We start from the raw sequence: 14004 nt of genomic DNA, 5'->3' as shown, positions 1-14004 counted from the left end.
TCCTGATACTTGTACATGCCGAGAGCCGTGCATCTGCCTGCGCTAACTCTGGGACGCCGCTAACACGCCACTGGAACCAGGCTGGGGTGAGGTCCTGATACTTGTACATGCCGAGAGCCATGCATCTGCCTGCGCTAACTCTGGGACGCCGCTAACACGCCACTGTAACCTGGCTGGGGTGAGGTCCTGATACTTCTACATGCCGAGAGCTGTGCATCTGCCTGCACTAACTCCAGGACGCCGCTAACACGCCACTGGAAGCAGGCTGGGGTGAGGTCCTGATACTTGTACATGCCGAGAGCCGTGCATCTGCCTGCACTAACTCCAGGACGCCGCTAACACACCACTGGAACCAGGCTGGGGTGAGGTCCTGATACTTGTACATGCCGAGAGCCGAGCATCTGCCTGCACTAACTCTGGGACGCCGCTAACACGCCACTGGAACCAGGCTAGGGTGAGGTCCTGATACTTGTACATGCTGAGAGCCGTGCATCTGCCTGCACTAACTCCGGGACGCCGCTAACACGCCACTGGAACCTGGCTGGGGTGAGGTCCTGATACTTCTACATGCCGAGAGCCGTGCATCAGCCTGCGCTAACTCCGGGACGCCGCTAACACGCCACTGGAACCAGGCTGAGGTGAGGTCCTGATACTTGTACATGCCGAGAGCCGTGCATCTGCCTGCACTAACTCCAGGATGCCGCTAACTCGCCACTGGAACCAGGCTAGGGTGAGGTCCTGATACTTGTACATGCCGAGAGCCGTGCATCTGCCTGCACTAACTCCAGGACGCCGCTAACACGCCACTGGAACCAGGCTGGGGTGAGGTCCTGATACTTGTACATGCCGAGAGCCGTGCATCTGCCTGCACTAACTCCGGGACGCCGCTAACACGCCACTGGAACCAGGCTGGGGTGAGGTCCTGATACTTGTACATGCCGAGAGCCATGCATCTGTCTGCGCTAACTCCAGGACGCCATTAACACGCCACTGGAACCAGGCTGGGGTGAGGTCCTGATACTTGTACATGCTGAGAGCCATGCATCTGTCTGCGCTAACTCCAGGACGCCGCTAACACGCCACTGGAAGCAGGCTGGGGTGAGGTCCTGATACTTGTACATGCCGAGAGCCATGCATCTGCCTGCGCTAACTCTGGGACGCCGCTAACACGCCACTGGAACCAGGCTGGGGTGAGGTCCTGATACTTGTACATGCCGAGAGCCGTGCATCTGCCTGCACTAACTCCAGGACGCTGCTAACACGCCACTGGAACCTGGCTAGGGTGAGGTCCTGATACTTGTACATGCCGAGAGCCGAGCATCTGCCTGCACTAACTCTGGGACGCAGCTAACACGCCACTGGAACCAGGCTGGGGTGAGGTCCTGATACTTGTACATGCCGAGAGCCGTGCATCTGCCTGCACTAACTCTGGGACGCCGCTAACACGCCACTGGAACCAGGCTAGGGTGAGGTCCTGATACTTGTACATGCTGAGAGCCATGCATCTGCCTGCACTAACTCCGGGACGCCGCTAACACGCCACTGGAACCTGGCTGGGGTGAGGTCCTGATACTTCTACATGCCGAGAGCCGTGCATCACCCTGCGCTAACTCCGGGACGCCGCTAACACGCCACTGGAACCAGGCTGAGGTGAGGTCCTGATACTTGTACATGCCGAGAGCCGTGCATCTGCCTGCACTAACTCCAGGACGCCTCTAACACGCCACTGGAACCAGGCTAGGGTGAGGTCCTGATACTTGTACATGCCGAGAGCCGTGCATCTGCCTGCACTAACTCCAGGGCGCCGCTAACACGCCACTGGAACCAGGCTGGGGTGAGGTCCTGATACTTGTACGTGCCGAGAGCTGAGCATCTGCCTGCGCTAACTCTGGGACGCTGCTAACATGCCACTGGAAGCAGGCTGGGGTGAGGTCCTGATACTTGTACATGCCGAGAGCCATGCATCTGCCTGCGCTAACTCCAGGACGCCGCTAACACGCCACTGGAACCAGGCTGGGGTGAGGTCCTGATACTTGTACATGCAGAGAGCCGTGCATCTGCCTGCACTAACTCCGGGACGCCGCTAACACGCCACTGGAACCAGGCTGGCGTGAGGTCCTGATACTTGTACATGCCGAGAGCCGTGCATCTGCCTGCGCTAACTCCGGGACGCCGCTAACACGCCACTGGAACCAGGCTGGGGTGAGGTCCTGATACTTGTACATGCCGAGAGCCGAGCATCTGCCTGCGCTAACTCCAGGACGCCATTAACACGTAACTGGAACCTGGCTGGGGTGAGGCCCTGATACTTGTACATGCCGAGAGCCACGCATCTGCCTGCACTAACTCCGGGAAGCCGCTCACACGCCACTGGAACCAGGCTGGGGTGAGGTCCAGATACTTGTACATGCCGAGAGCCATGCATCTGCCTGCGCTAACTCTGGGACGCAGCTAACACGCCACTGGAACCAGGCTGGGGTGAGGTCCTGATACTTGTACATGCGGAGAGCCGTGCATCTGCCTGCACTAACTCCGGGACGCTGCTAACACGCCACTGGAACCAGGCTGGGGTGAGGTCCTGATACTTGTACATGCCGAGAGCCATGCATCTGCCTGCACTAACTCCAGGACGCCGCTAACACGCCACTGGAACCAGGCTAGGGTGAGGTCCTGATACTTGTACATGCCGAGAGCCGTGCATCTGCCTGCACTAACTCCAGGGCGCCGCTAACACACCACTGGAACCAGGCTGGGGGGAGGTCCTGATACTTGTACATGCCGAGAGCCGTGCATCTGCCTGCACTAACTCCAGGGCGCCGCTAACACGCCACTGGAACCAGGCTGGGGTGAGGTCCTGATACTTGTACATGCCGAGAGCCGTGCATCTGCCTGCGCTAACTCCAGGATGCTGCTAACACGCCACTGGAACCAGGCTGGGGGGAGGCCCTGATACTTGTACATGCCGAGAGCCATGCATCTGCCTGCGCTAACTCCAGGACGCCGCTAACACGCCACTGGAACCAGGCTGGGGTGAGGTCCTGATACTTGTACATGCAGAGAGCCGTGCATCTGCCTGCACTAACTCCGGGACGCCGCTAACACGCCACTGGAACCAGGCTGGGGTGAGGTCCTGATACTTGTACATGCCGAGAGCCGTGCATCTGCCTGCGCTAACTCCGGGACGGCCGCTAACACGCCACTGAACCAGGCTGGGGTGAGGTCCTGATACTTGTACATGCCGAGAGCCGAGCATCTGCCTGCGCTAACTCCAGGACGCCATTAACACGCCACTGGAACGTGGCTGGGGTGAGGCCCTGATACTTGTACATGCCGAGAGGCACGCATCTGCCTGCACTAACTCCGGGAAGCCGCTCACACGCCACTGGAACCAGGCTGGGGTGAGGTCCAGATACTTGTACATGCCGAGAGCCATGCATCTGCCTGCGCTAACTCTGGGACGCAGCTAACACGCCACTGGAACCAGGCTGGGGTGAGGTCCTGATACTTGTACATGCGGAGAGCCGTGCATCTGCCTGCACTAACTCCGGGACGCTGCTAACACGCCACTGGAACCAGGCTGAGGTGAGGTCCTGATACTTGTACATGCCGAGAGCCGTGCATCTGCCTGCACTAACTCCAGGACGCCGCTAACACGCCACTGGAACCAGGCTAGGGTGAGGTCCTGATACTTGTACATGCCGAGAGCCGTGCATCTGCCTGCACTAACTCCAGGGCGCCGCTAACACGCCACTGGAACCAGGCTGGGGGGAGGTCCTGATACTTGTACATGCCGAGAGCCGTGCATCTGCCTGCACTAACTCCAGGGCGCCGCTAACACGCCACTGGAACCAGGCTGGGGTGAGGTCCTGATACTTGTACATGCCGAGAGCTGAGCATCTGCCTGCGCTAACTCTGGGACGCTGCTAACACGCCACTGGAACCAGGCTGGGGTGAGGTCCTGATACTTGTACATGCCGAGAGCCGTGCATCTGCCTGCGCTAACTCTGGGACGCCGCTAACACGCCACTGGAACCAGGCTGGGGTGAGGTCCTGATACTTGTACATGCCGAGAGCCATGCATCTGCCTGCGCTAACTCTGGGACGCCGCTAACACGCCACTGTAACCTGGCTGGGGTGAGGTCCTGATACTTCTACATGCCGAGAGCTGTGCATCTGCCTGCACTAACTCCAGGACGCCGCTAACACGCCACTGGAAGCAGGCTGGGGTGAGGTCCTGATACTTGTACATGCCGAGAGCCGTGCATCTGCCTGCACTAACTCCAGGACGCCGCTAACACACCACTGGAACCAGGCTGGGGTGAGGTCCTGATACTTGTACATGCCGAGAGCCGAGCATCTGCCTGCACTAACTCTGGGACGCCGCTAACACGCCACTGGAACCAGGCTAGGGTGAGGTCCTGATACTTGTACATGCTGAGAGCCGTGCATCTGCCTGCACTAACTCCGGGACGCCGCTAACACGCCACTGGAACCTGGCTGGGGTGAGGTCCTGATACTTCTACATGCCGAGAGCCGTGCATCAGCCTGCGCTAACTCCGGGACGCCGCTAACACGCCACTGGAACCAGGCTGAGGTGAGGTCCTGATACTTGTACATGCCGAGAGCCGTGCATCTGCCTGCACTAACTCCAGGACGCCGCTAACTCGCCACTGGAACCAGGCTAGGGTGAGGTCCTGATACTTGTACATGCCGAGAGCCGTGCATCTGCCTGCACTAACTCCAGGACGCCGCTAACACGCCACTGGAACCAGGCTGGGGTGAGGTCCTGATACTTGTACATGCCGAGAGCCGTGCATCTGCCTGCACTAACTCCGGGACGCCGCTAACACGCCACTGGAACAAGGCTGGGGTGAGGTCCTGATACTTGTACATGCCGAGAGCCATGCATCTGTCTGCGCTAACTCCAGGACGCCATTAACACGCCACTGGAACCAGGCTGGGGTGAGGTCCTGATACTTGTACATGCTGAGAGCCATGCATCTGTCTGCGCTAACTCCAGGACGCCGCTAACACGCCACTGGAAGCAGGCTGGGGTGAGGTCCTGATACTTGTACATGCCGAGAGCCATGCATCTGCCTGCGCTAACTCTGGGACGCCGCTAACACGCCACTGGAACCAGGCTGGGGTGAGGTCCTGATACTTGTACATGCCGAGAGCCGTGCATCTGCCTGCACTAACTCCAGGACGCTGCTAACACGCCACTGGAACCTGGCTGGGGTGAGGTCCTGATACTTGTACATGCCGAGAGCCGAGCATCTGCCTGCACTAACTCTGGGACGCAGCTAACACGCCACTGGAACCAGGCTGGGGTGAGGTCCTGATACTTGTACATGCCGAGAGCCGTGCATCTGCCTGCACTAACTCTGGGACGCCGCTAACACGCCACTGGAACCAGGCTAGGGTGAGGTCCTGATACTTGTACATGCTGAGAGCCATGCATCTGCCTGCACTAACTCCGGGACGCCGCTAACACGCCACTGGAACCTGGCTGGGGTGAGGTCCTGATACTTCTACATGCCGAGAGCCGTGCATCACCCTGCGCTAACTCCGGGACGCCGCTAACACGCCACTGGAACCAGGCTGAGGTGAGGTCCTGATACTTGTACATGCCGAGAGCCGTGCATCTGCCTGCACTAACTCCAGGACGCCTCTAACACGCCACTGGAACCAGGCTAGGGTGAGGTCCTGATACTTGTACATGCCGAGAGCCGTGCATCTGCCTGCACTAACTCCAGGGCGCCGCTAACACGCCACTGGAACCAGGCTGGGGTGAGGTCCTGATACTTGTACGTGCCGAGAGCTGAGCATCTGCCTGCGCTAACTCTGGGACGCTGCTAACATGCCACTGGAAGCAGGCTGGGGTGAGGTCCTGATACTTGTACATGCCGAGAGCCATGCATCTGCCTGCGCTAACTCCAGGACGCCGCTAACACGCCACTGGAACCAGGCTGGGGTGAGGTCCTGATACTTGTACATGCAGAGAGCCGTGCATCTGCCTGCACTAACTCCGGGACGCCGCTAACACGCCACTGGAACCAGGCTGGCGTGAGGTCCTGATACTTGTACATGCCGAGAGCCGTGCATCTGCCTGAGCTAACTCCGGGACGCCGCTAACACGCCACTGGAACCAGGCTGGGGTGAGGTCCTGATACTTGTACATGCCGAGAGCCGAGCATCTGCCTGCGCTAACTCCAGGACGCCATTAACACGTAACTGGAACCTGGCTGGGGTGAGGCCCTGATACTTGTACATGCCGAGAGCCACGCATCTGCCTGCACTAACTCCGGGAAGCCGCTCACACGCCACTGGAACCAGGCTGGGGTGAGGTCCAGATACTTGTACATGCCGAGAGCCATGCATCTGCCTGCGCTAACTCTGGGACGCAGCTAACACGCCACTGGAACCAGGCTGGGGTGAGGTCCTGATACTTGTACATGCGGAGAGCCGTGCATCTGCCTGCACTAACTCCGGGACGCTGCTAACACGCCACTGGAACCAGGCTGGGGTGAGGTCCTGATACTTGTACATGCTGAGAGCCGAGCATCTGCCTGCGCTAACTCGGGGACGCCGCTAACACGCCACTGGAACCTTGCTGAGGTGAGGTCCTGATACTTCTACATGCCGAGAGCCGTGCATCAGCCTGCGCTAACTCCGGGACGCCGCTAACACGCCACTGGAACCAGGCTGAGGTGAGGTCCTGATACTTGTACATGCCGAGAGCCGTGCATCTGCCTGCACTAACTCCAGGACGCCGCTAACACGCCACTGGAACCAGGCTAGGGTGAGGTCCTGATACTTGTACATGCCGAGAGCCGTGCATCTGCCTACACTAACTCCAGGGCGCCGCTAACACGCCACTGGAACCAGGCTGGGGTGAGGTCCTGATACTTGTACATGCCGAGAGCTGAGCATCTGCCTGCGCTAACCCTGGGACGCTGCTAACACGCCACTGGAACCAGGCTGGGGTGAGGTCCTGATACTTGTACATGCCGAGAGCCATGCATCTGCCTGCGCTAACTCTGGGACGCCGCTAACACGCCACTGGAACCAGGCTGGGGTGAGGTCCTGATACTTGTACATGCCGAGAGCCGTGCATCTGCCTGCGCTAACTCTGGGACGCCGCTAACACGCCACTGGAACCAGGCTGGGGTGAGGTCCTGATACTTGTACATGCCGAGAGCCGTGCATCTGCCTGCGCTAACTCCAGGACGCTGCTAACACGCCACTGGAACCTGGCTGGGGTGAGGTCCTGATACTTGTACATGCCGAGAGCCGAGCATCTGCCTGCACTAACTCTGGGACGCAGCTAACACGCCACTGGAACCAGGCTGGGGTGAGGTCCTGATACTCGTACATGCCGAGAGCCGTGCATCTGCCTGCACTAACTCTGGGACGCCGCTAACACGCCACTGGAACCAGGCTAGGGTGAGGTCCTGATACTTGTACATGCTGAGAGCCGTGCATCTGCCTGCACTAACTCCGGGACGCCGCTAACACGCCACTGGAACCTGGCTGGGGTGAGGTCCTGATACTTCTACATGCCGAGAGCCGTGCATTAGCCTGCGCTAACTCCGGGACGCCGCTAACACGCCACTGGAACCAGGCTGAGGTGAGGTCCTGATACTTGTACATGCCGAGAGCCGTGCATCTGCCTGCACTAACTCCAGGACGCCGCTAACACGCCACTGGAACCAGGCTAGGGTGAGGTCCTGATACTTGTACATGCCGAGAGCCGTGCATCTGCCTGCACTAACTCCAGGGCGCCGCTAACACACCACTGGAACCAGGCTGGGGGGAAGTCCTGATACTTGTACATGCCGAGAGCCGTGCATCTGCCTGCACTAACTCCAGGGCGCCGCTAACACGCCACTGGAACCAGGCTGGGGTGAGGTCCTGATACTTGTACATGCCGAGAGCCGTGCATCTGCCTGCGCTAACTCCAGGACGCTGCTAACACGCCACTGGAACCAGGCTGGGGGGAGGACCTGATACTTGTACATGCCGAGAGCCATGCATCTGCCTGCGCTAACTCCAGGACGCCGCTAACACGCCACTGGAACCAGGCTGGGGTGAGGTCCTGATACTTGTACATGCTGAGAGCCGAGCATCTGCCTGCGCTAACTCCGGGACGCCGCTAACACGCCACACGTAACCAGGCTGGGGTGAGGTCCTAATACTTGTACATGCCAAGAGCCGAGCATCTGCCTGCGCTAACTCCGGGAAGCCGCTAACACGCCACTGGAAGCAGGCTGGGGTGAGGCCCTGATACTTGTACATGGCGAGAGCCGAGCATCTGCCTGCTCTAACTCCGGGACGCCGCTAACACACCACTGGAACCAGGCTGGGGTGAGGTCCTGATACTTGTACATGCCGAGAGCCGTGCATCTGTCTGCGCTAACTCCAGGACGCCGCTAACACGCCACTGGAACCTGGCTGGGGTGAGGTCCTGATACTTGTACATGCTGAGAGCCGTGCATCTGCCTGCGCTAACTCCGGGACGTCGCTAACATACCACTGGAACCAGGCTGGGGTGAGGTCCTGATACTTGTACATGCCGAGAGCCGTGCATCTGCCTGCACTAAGTCCAGGGCGCCGCTAACACGCCACTGGAACCAGGCTGGGGTGAGGTCCTGATACTTGTACATGCCGAGAGCCATGCATCTGCCTGCACTAACTCCAGGACGCCGCTAACACGCCACTGGAAGCAGGGTGGGGTGAGGTCCTGATACTTGTACATGCCGAGAGCCATGCATCTGCCTGCGCTAACTCCGGGACGCCGCTAACACGCCACTGGAACCAGGCTGGGGTGAGGTCCTGATACTTGTACATGCCGAGAGCCGAGCATCTGCCTGCGCTAACTCCGGGACGCTGCTAACACGCCACTGGAACCAGGCTGGGGTGAGGTCCTGATACTTGTACATGCCGAGAGCCGTGCATCTGCCTGCGCTAACTCTGGGACGCCGCTAACACGCCACTGGAAGCAGGCTGGGGTGAGGTCCTGATACTTGTTCATGCCGAGAGCCGTGCATCTGCCTGCGCTAACTCCAGGACGCTGCTAACACGCCACTGGAAGCAGGCTGGGGTGAGGTCCTGATACTTGTTCATGCCGAGAGCCGTGCATCTGCCTGCGCTAACTCCAGGACGCTGCTAACACGCCACTGGAAGCAGGCTGGGGTGAGGTCCTGATACTTGTACATGCTGAGAGCCGTGCATCTGCCTGCACTAACTCCGGGACGCCGCTAACACGCCACTGGAACCTGGCTGGGGTGAGGTCCTGATACTTCTACATGCCGAGAGCCGTGCATCAGCCTGCGCTAACTCCGGGACGCCGCTAACACGCCACTGGAACCAGGCTGAGGTGAGGTCCTGATACTTGTACATGCCGAGAGCCGTGCATCTGCCTGCACTAACTCCAGGACGCCGCTAACTCGCCACTGGAACCAGGCTAGGGTGAGGTCCTGATACTTGTACATGCCGAGAGCCGTGCATCTGCCTGCACTAACTCCAGGACGCCGCTAACACGCCACTGGAACCAGGCTGGGGTGAGGTCCTGATACTTGTACATGCCGAGAGCCGTGCATCTGCCTGCACTAACTCCGGGACGCCGCTAACACGCCACTGGAACCAGGCTGGGGTGAGGTCCTGATACTTGTACATGCCGAGAGCCATGCATCTGTCTGCGCTAACTCCAGGACGCCATTAACACGCCACTGGAACCAGGCTGGGGTGAGGTCCTGATACTTGTACATGCTGAGAGCCATGCATCTGTCTGCGCTAACTCCAGGACGCCGCTAACACGCCACTGGAAGCAGGCTGGGGTGAGGTCCTGATACTTGTACATGCCGAGAGCCATGCATCTGCCTGCGCTAACTCTGGGACGCCGCTAACACGCCACTGGAACCAGGCTGGGGTGAGGTCCTGATACTTGTACATGCCGAGAGCCGTGCATCTGCCTGCACTAACTCCAGGACGCTGCTAACACGCCACTGGAACCTGGCTGGGGTGAGGTCCTGATACTTGTACATGCCGAGAGCCGAGCATCTGCCTGCACTAACTCTGGGACGCAGCTAACACGCCACTGGAACCAGGCTGGGGTGAGGTCCTGATACTTGTACATGCCGAGAGCCGTGCATCTGCCTGCACTAACTCTGGGACGCCGCTAACACGCCACTGGAACCAGGCTAGGGTGAGGTCCTGATACTTGTACATGCTGAGAGCCATGCATCTGCCTGCACTAACTCCGGGACGCCGCTAACACGCCACTGGAACCTGGCTGGGGTGAGGTCCTGATACTTCTACATGCCGAGAGCCGTGCATCACCCTGCGCTAACTCCGGGACGCCGCTAACACGCCACTGGAACCAGGCTGAGGTGAGGTCCTGATACTTGTACATGCCGAGAGCCGTGCATCTGCCTGCACTAACTCCAGGACGCCTCTAACACGCCACTGGAACCAGGCTAGGGTGAGGTCCTGATACTTGTACATGCCGAGAGCCGTGCATCTGCCTGCACTAACTCCAGGGCGCCGCTAACACGCCACTGGAACCAGGCTGGGGTGAGGTCCTGATACTTGTACGTGCCGAGAGCTGAGCATCTGCCTGCGCTAACTCTGGGACGCTGCTAACATGCCACTGGAAGCAGGCTGGGGTGAGGTCCTGATACTTGTACATGCCGAGAGCCATGCATCTGCCTGCGCTAACTCCAGGACGCCGCTAACACGCCACTGGAACCAGGCTGGGGTGAGGTCCTGATACTTGTACATGCAGAGAGCCGTGCATCTGCCTGCACTAACTCCGGGACGCCGCTAACACGCCACTGGAACCAGGCTGGCGTGAGGTCCTGATACTTGTACATGCCGAGAGCCGTGCATCTGCCTGCGCTAACTCCGGGACGCCGCTAACACGCCACTGGAACCAGGCTGGGGTGAGGTCCTGATACTTGTACATGCCGAGAGCCGAGCATCTGCCTGCGCTAACTCCAGGACGCCATTAACACGTAACTGGAACCTGGCTGGGGTGAGGCCCTGATACTTGTACATGCCGAGAGCCACGCATCTGCCTGCACTAACTCCGGGAAGCCGCTCACACGCCACTGGAACCAGGCTGGGGTGAGGTCCAGATACTTGTACATGCCGAGAGCCATGCATCTGCCTGCGCTAACTCTGGGACGCAGCTAACACGCCACTGGAACCAGGCTGGGGTGAGGTCCTGATACTTGTACATGCGGAGAGCCGTGCATCTGCCTGCACTAACTCCGGGACGCTGCTAACACGCCACTGGAACCAGGCTGGGGTGAGGTCCTGATACTTGTACATGCCGAGAGCCATGCATCTGCCTGCACTAACTCCAGGACGCCGCTAACACGCCACTGGAACCAGGCTAGGGTGAGGTCCTGATACTTGTACATGCCGAGAGCCGTGCATCTGCCTGCACTAACTCCAGGGCGCCGCTAACACACCACTGGAACCAGGCTGGGGGGAGGTCCTGATACTTGTACATGCCGAGAGCCGTGCATCTGCCTGCACTAACTCCAGGGCGCCGCTAACACGCCACTGGAACCAGGCTGGGGTGAGGTCCTGATACTTGTACATGCCGAGAGCCGTGCATCTGCCTGCGCTAACTCCAGGATGCTGCTAACACGCCACTGGAACCAGGCTGGGGGGAGGCCCTGATACTTGTACATGCCGAGAGCCATGCATCTGCCTGCGCTAACTCCAGGACGCCGCTAACACGCCACTGGAACCAGGCTGGGGTGAGGTCCTGATACTTGTACATGCAGAGAGCCGTGCATCTGCCTGCACTAACTCCGGGACGCCGCTAACACGCCACTGGAACCAGGCTGGGGTGAGGTCCTGATACTTGTACATGCCGAGAGCCGTGCATCTGCCTGCGCTAACTCCGGGACGGCCGCTAACACGCCACTGAACCAGGCTGGGGTGAGGTCCTGATACTTGTACATGCCGAGAGCCGAGCATCTGCCTGCGCTAACTCCAGGACGCCATTAACACGCCACTGGAACGTGGCTGGGGTGAGGCCCTGATACTTGTACATGCCGAGAGGCACGCATCTGCCTGCACTAACTCCGGGAAGCCGCTCACACGCCACTGGAACCAGGCTGGGGTGAGGTCCAGATACTTGTACATGCCGAGAGCCATGCATCTGCCTGCGCTAACTCTGGGACGCAGCTAACACGCCACTGGAACCAGGCTGGGGTGAGGTCCTGATACTTGTACATGCGGAGAGCCGTGCATCTGCCTGCACTAACTCCGGGACGCTGCTAACACGCCACTGGAACCAGGCTGAGGTGAGGTCCTGATACTTGTACATGCCGAGAGCCGTGCATCTGCCTGCACTAACTCCAGGACGCCGCTAACACGCCACTGGAACCAGGCTAGGGTGAGGTCCTGATACTTGTACATGCCGAGAGCCGTGCATCTGCCTGCACTAACTCCAGGGCGCCGCTAACACGCCACTGGAACCAGGCTGGGGGGAGGTCCTGATACTTGTACATGCCGAGAGCCGTGCATCTGCCTGCACTAACTCCAGGGCGCCGCTAACACGCCACTGGAACCAGGCTGGGGTGAGGTCCTGATACTTGTACATGCCGAGAGCTGAGCATCTGCCTGCGCTAACTCTGGGACGCTGCTAACACGCCACTGGAACCAGGCTGGGGTGAGGTCCTGATACTTGTACATGCCGAGAGCCGTGCATCTGCCTGCGCTAACTCTGGGACGCCGCTAACACGCCACTGGAACCAGGCTGGGGTGAGGTCCTGATACTTGTACATGCCGAGAGCCATGCATCTGCCTGCGCTAACTCTGGGACGCCGCTAACACGCCACTGTAACCTGGCTGGGGTGAGGTCCTGATACTTCTACATGCCGAGAGCTGTGCATCTGCCTGCACTAACTCCAGGACGCCGCTAACACGCCACTGGAAGCAGGCTGGGGTGAGGTCCTGATACTTGTACATGCCGAGAGCCGTGCATCTGCCTGCACTAACTCCAGGACGCCGCTAACACACCACTGGAACCAGGCTGGGGTGAGGTCCTGATACTTGTACATGCCGAGAGCCGAGCATCTGCCTGCACTAACTCTGGGACGCCGCTAACACGCCACTGGAACCAGGCTAGGGTGAGGTCCTGATACTTGTACATGCTGAGAGCCGTGCATCTGCCTGCACTAACTCCGGGACGCCGCTAACACGCCACTGGAACCTGGCTGGGGTGAGGTCCTGATACTTCTACATGCCGAGAGCCGTGCATCAGCCTGCGCTAACTCCGGGACGCCGCTAACACGCCACTGGAACCAGGCTGAGGTGAGGTCCTGATACTTGTACATGCCGAGAGCCGTGCATCTGCCTGCACTAACTCCAGGACGCCGCTAACTCGCCACTGGAACCAGGCTAGGGTGAGGTCCTGATACTTGTACATGCCGAGAGCCGTGCATCTGCCTGCACTAACTCCAGGACGCCGCTAACACGCCACTGGAACCAGGCTGGGGTGAGGTCCTGATACTTGTACATGCCGAGAGCCGTGCATCTGCCTGCACTAACTCCGGGACGCCGCTAACACGCCACTGGAACCAGGCTGGGGTGAGGTCCTGATACTTGTACATGCCGAGAGCCATGCATCTGTCTGCGCTAACTCCAGGACGCCATTAACACGCCACTGGAACCAGGCTGGGGTGAGGTCCTGATACTTGTACATGCTGAGAGCCATGCATCTGTCTGCGCTAACTCCAGGACGCCGCTAACACGCCACTGGAAGCAGGCTGGGGTGAGGTCCTGATACTTGTACATGCCGAGAGCCATGCATCTGCCTGCGCTAACTCTGGGACGCCGCTAACACGCCACTGGAACCAGGCTGGGGTGAGGTCCTGATACTTGTACATGCCGAGAGCCGTGCATCTGCCTGCACTAACTCCAGGACGCTGCTAACACGCCACTGGAACCTGGCTGGGGTGAGGTCCTGATACTTGTACATGC

The 14004-nt window shown here is 59.5% G+C and overlaps 1 protein-coding gene across 3 annotated transcripts in view; it reads right to left on the bottom strand.

Moving 5' to 3' along the window:
* The window catches only part of LOC137538746 (low choriolytic enzyme-like), a 1161243-nt gene that overhangs the window by 990031 nt on the left and 157208 nt on the right, over positions 1-14004 (bottom strand). The window lies entirely within an intron of this gene.

Source organism: Hyperolius riggenbachi, chromosome 11 (assembly GCF_040937935.1).
Source record: "Hyperolius riggenbachi isolate aHypRig1 chromosome 11, aHypRig1.pri, whole genome shotgun sequence".
NCBI lineage: Eukaryota > Metazoa > Chordata > Amphibia > Anura > Hyperoliidae > Hyperolius > Hyperolius riggenbachi.
This window is presented reverse-complemented; position numbering and strand designations above follow the sequence as displayed.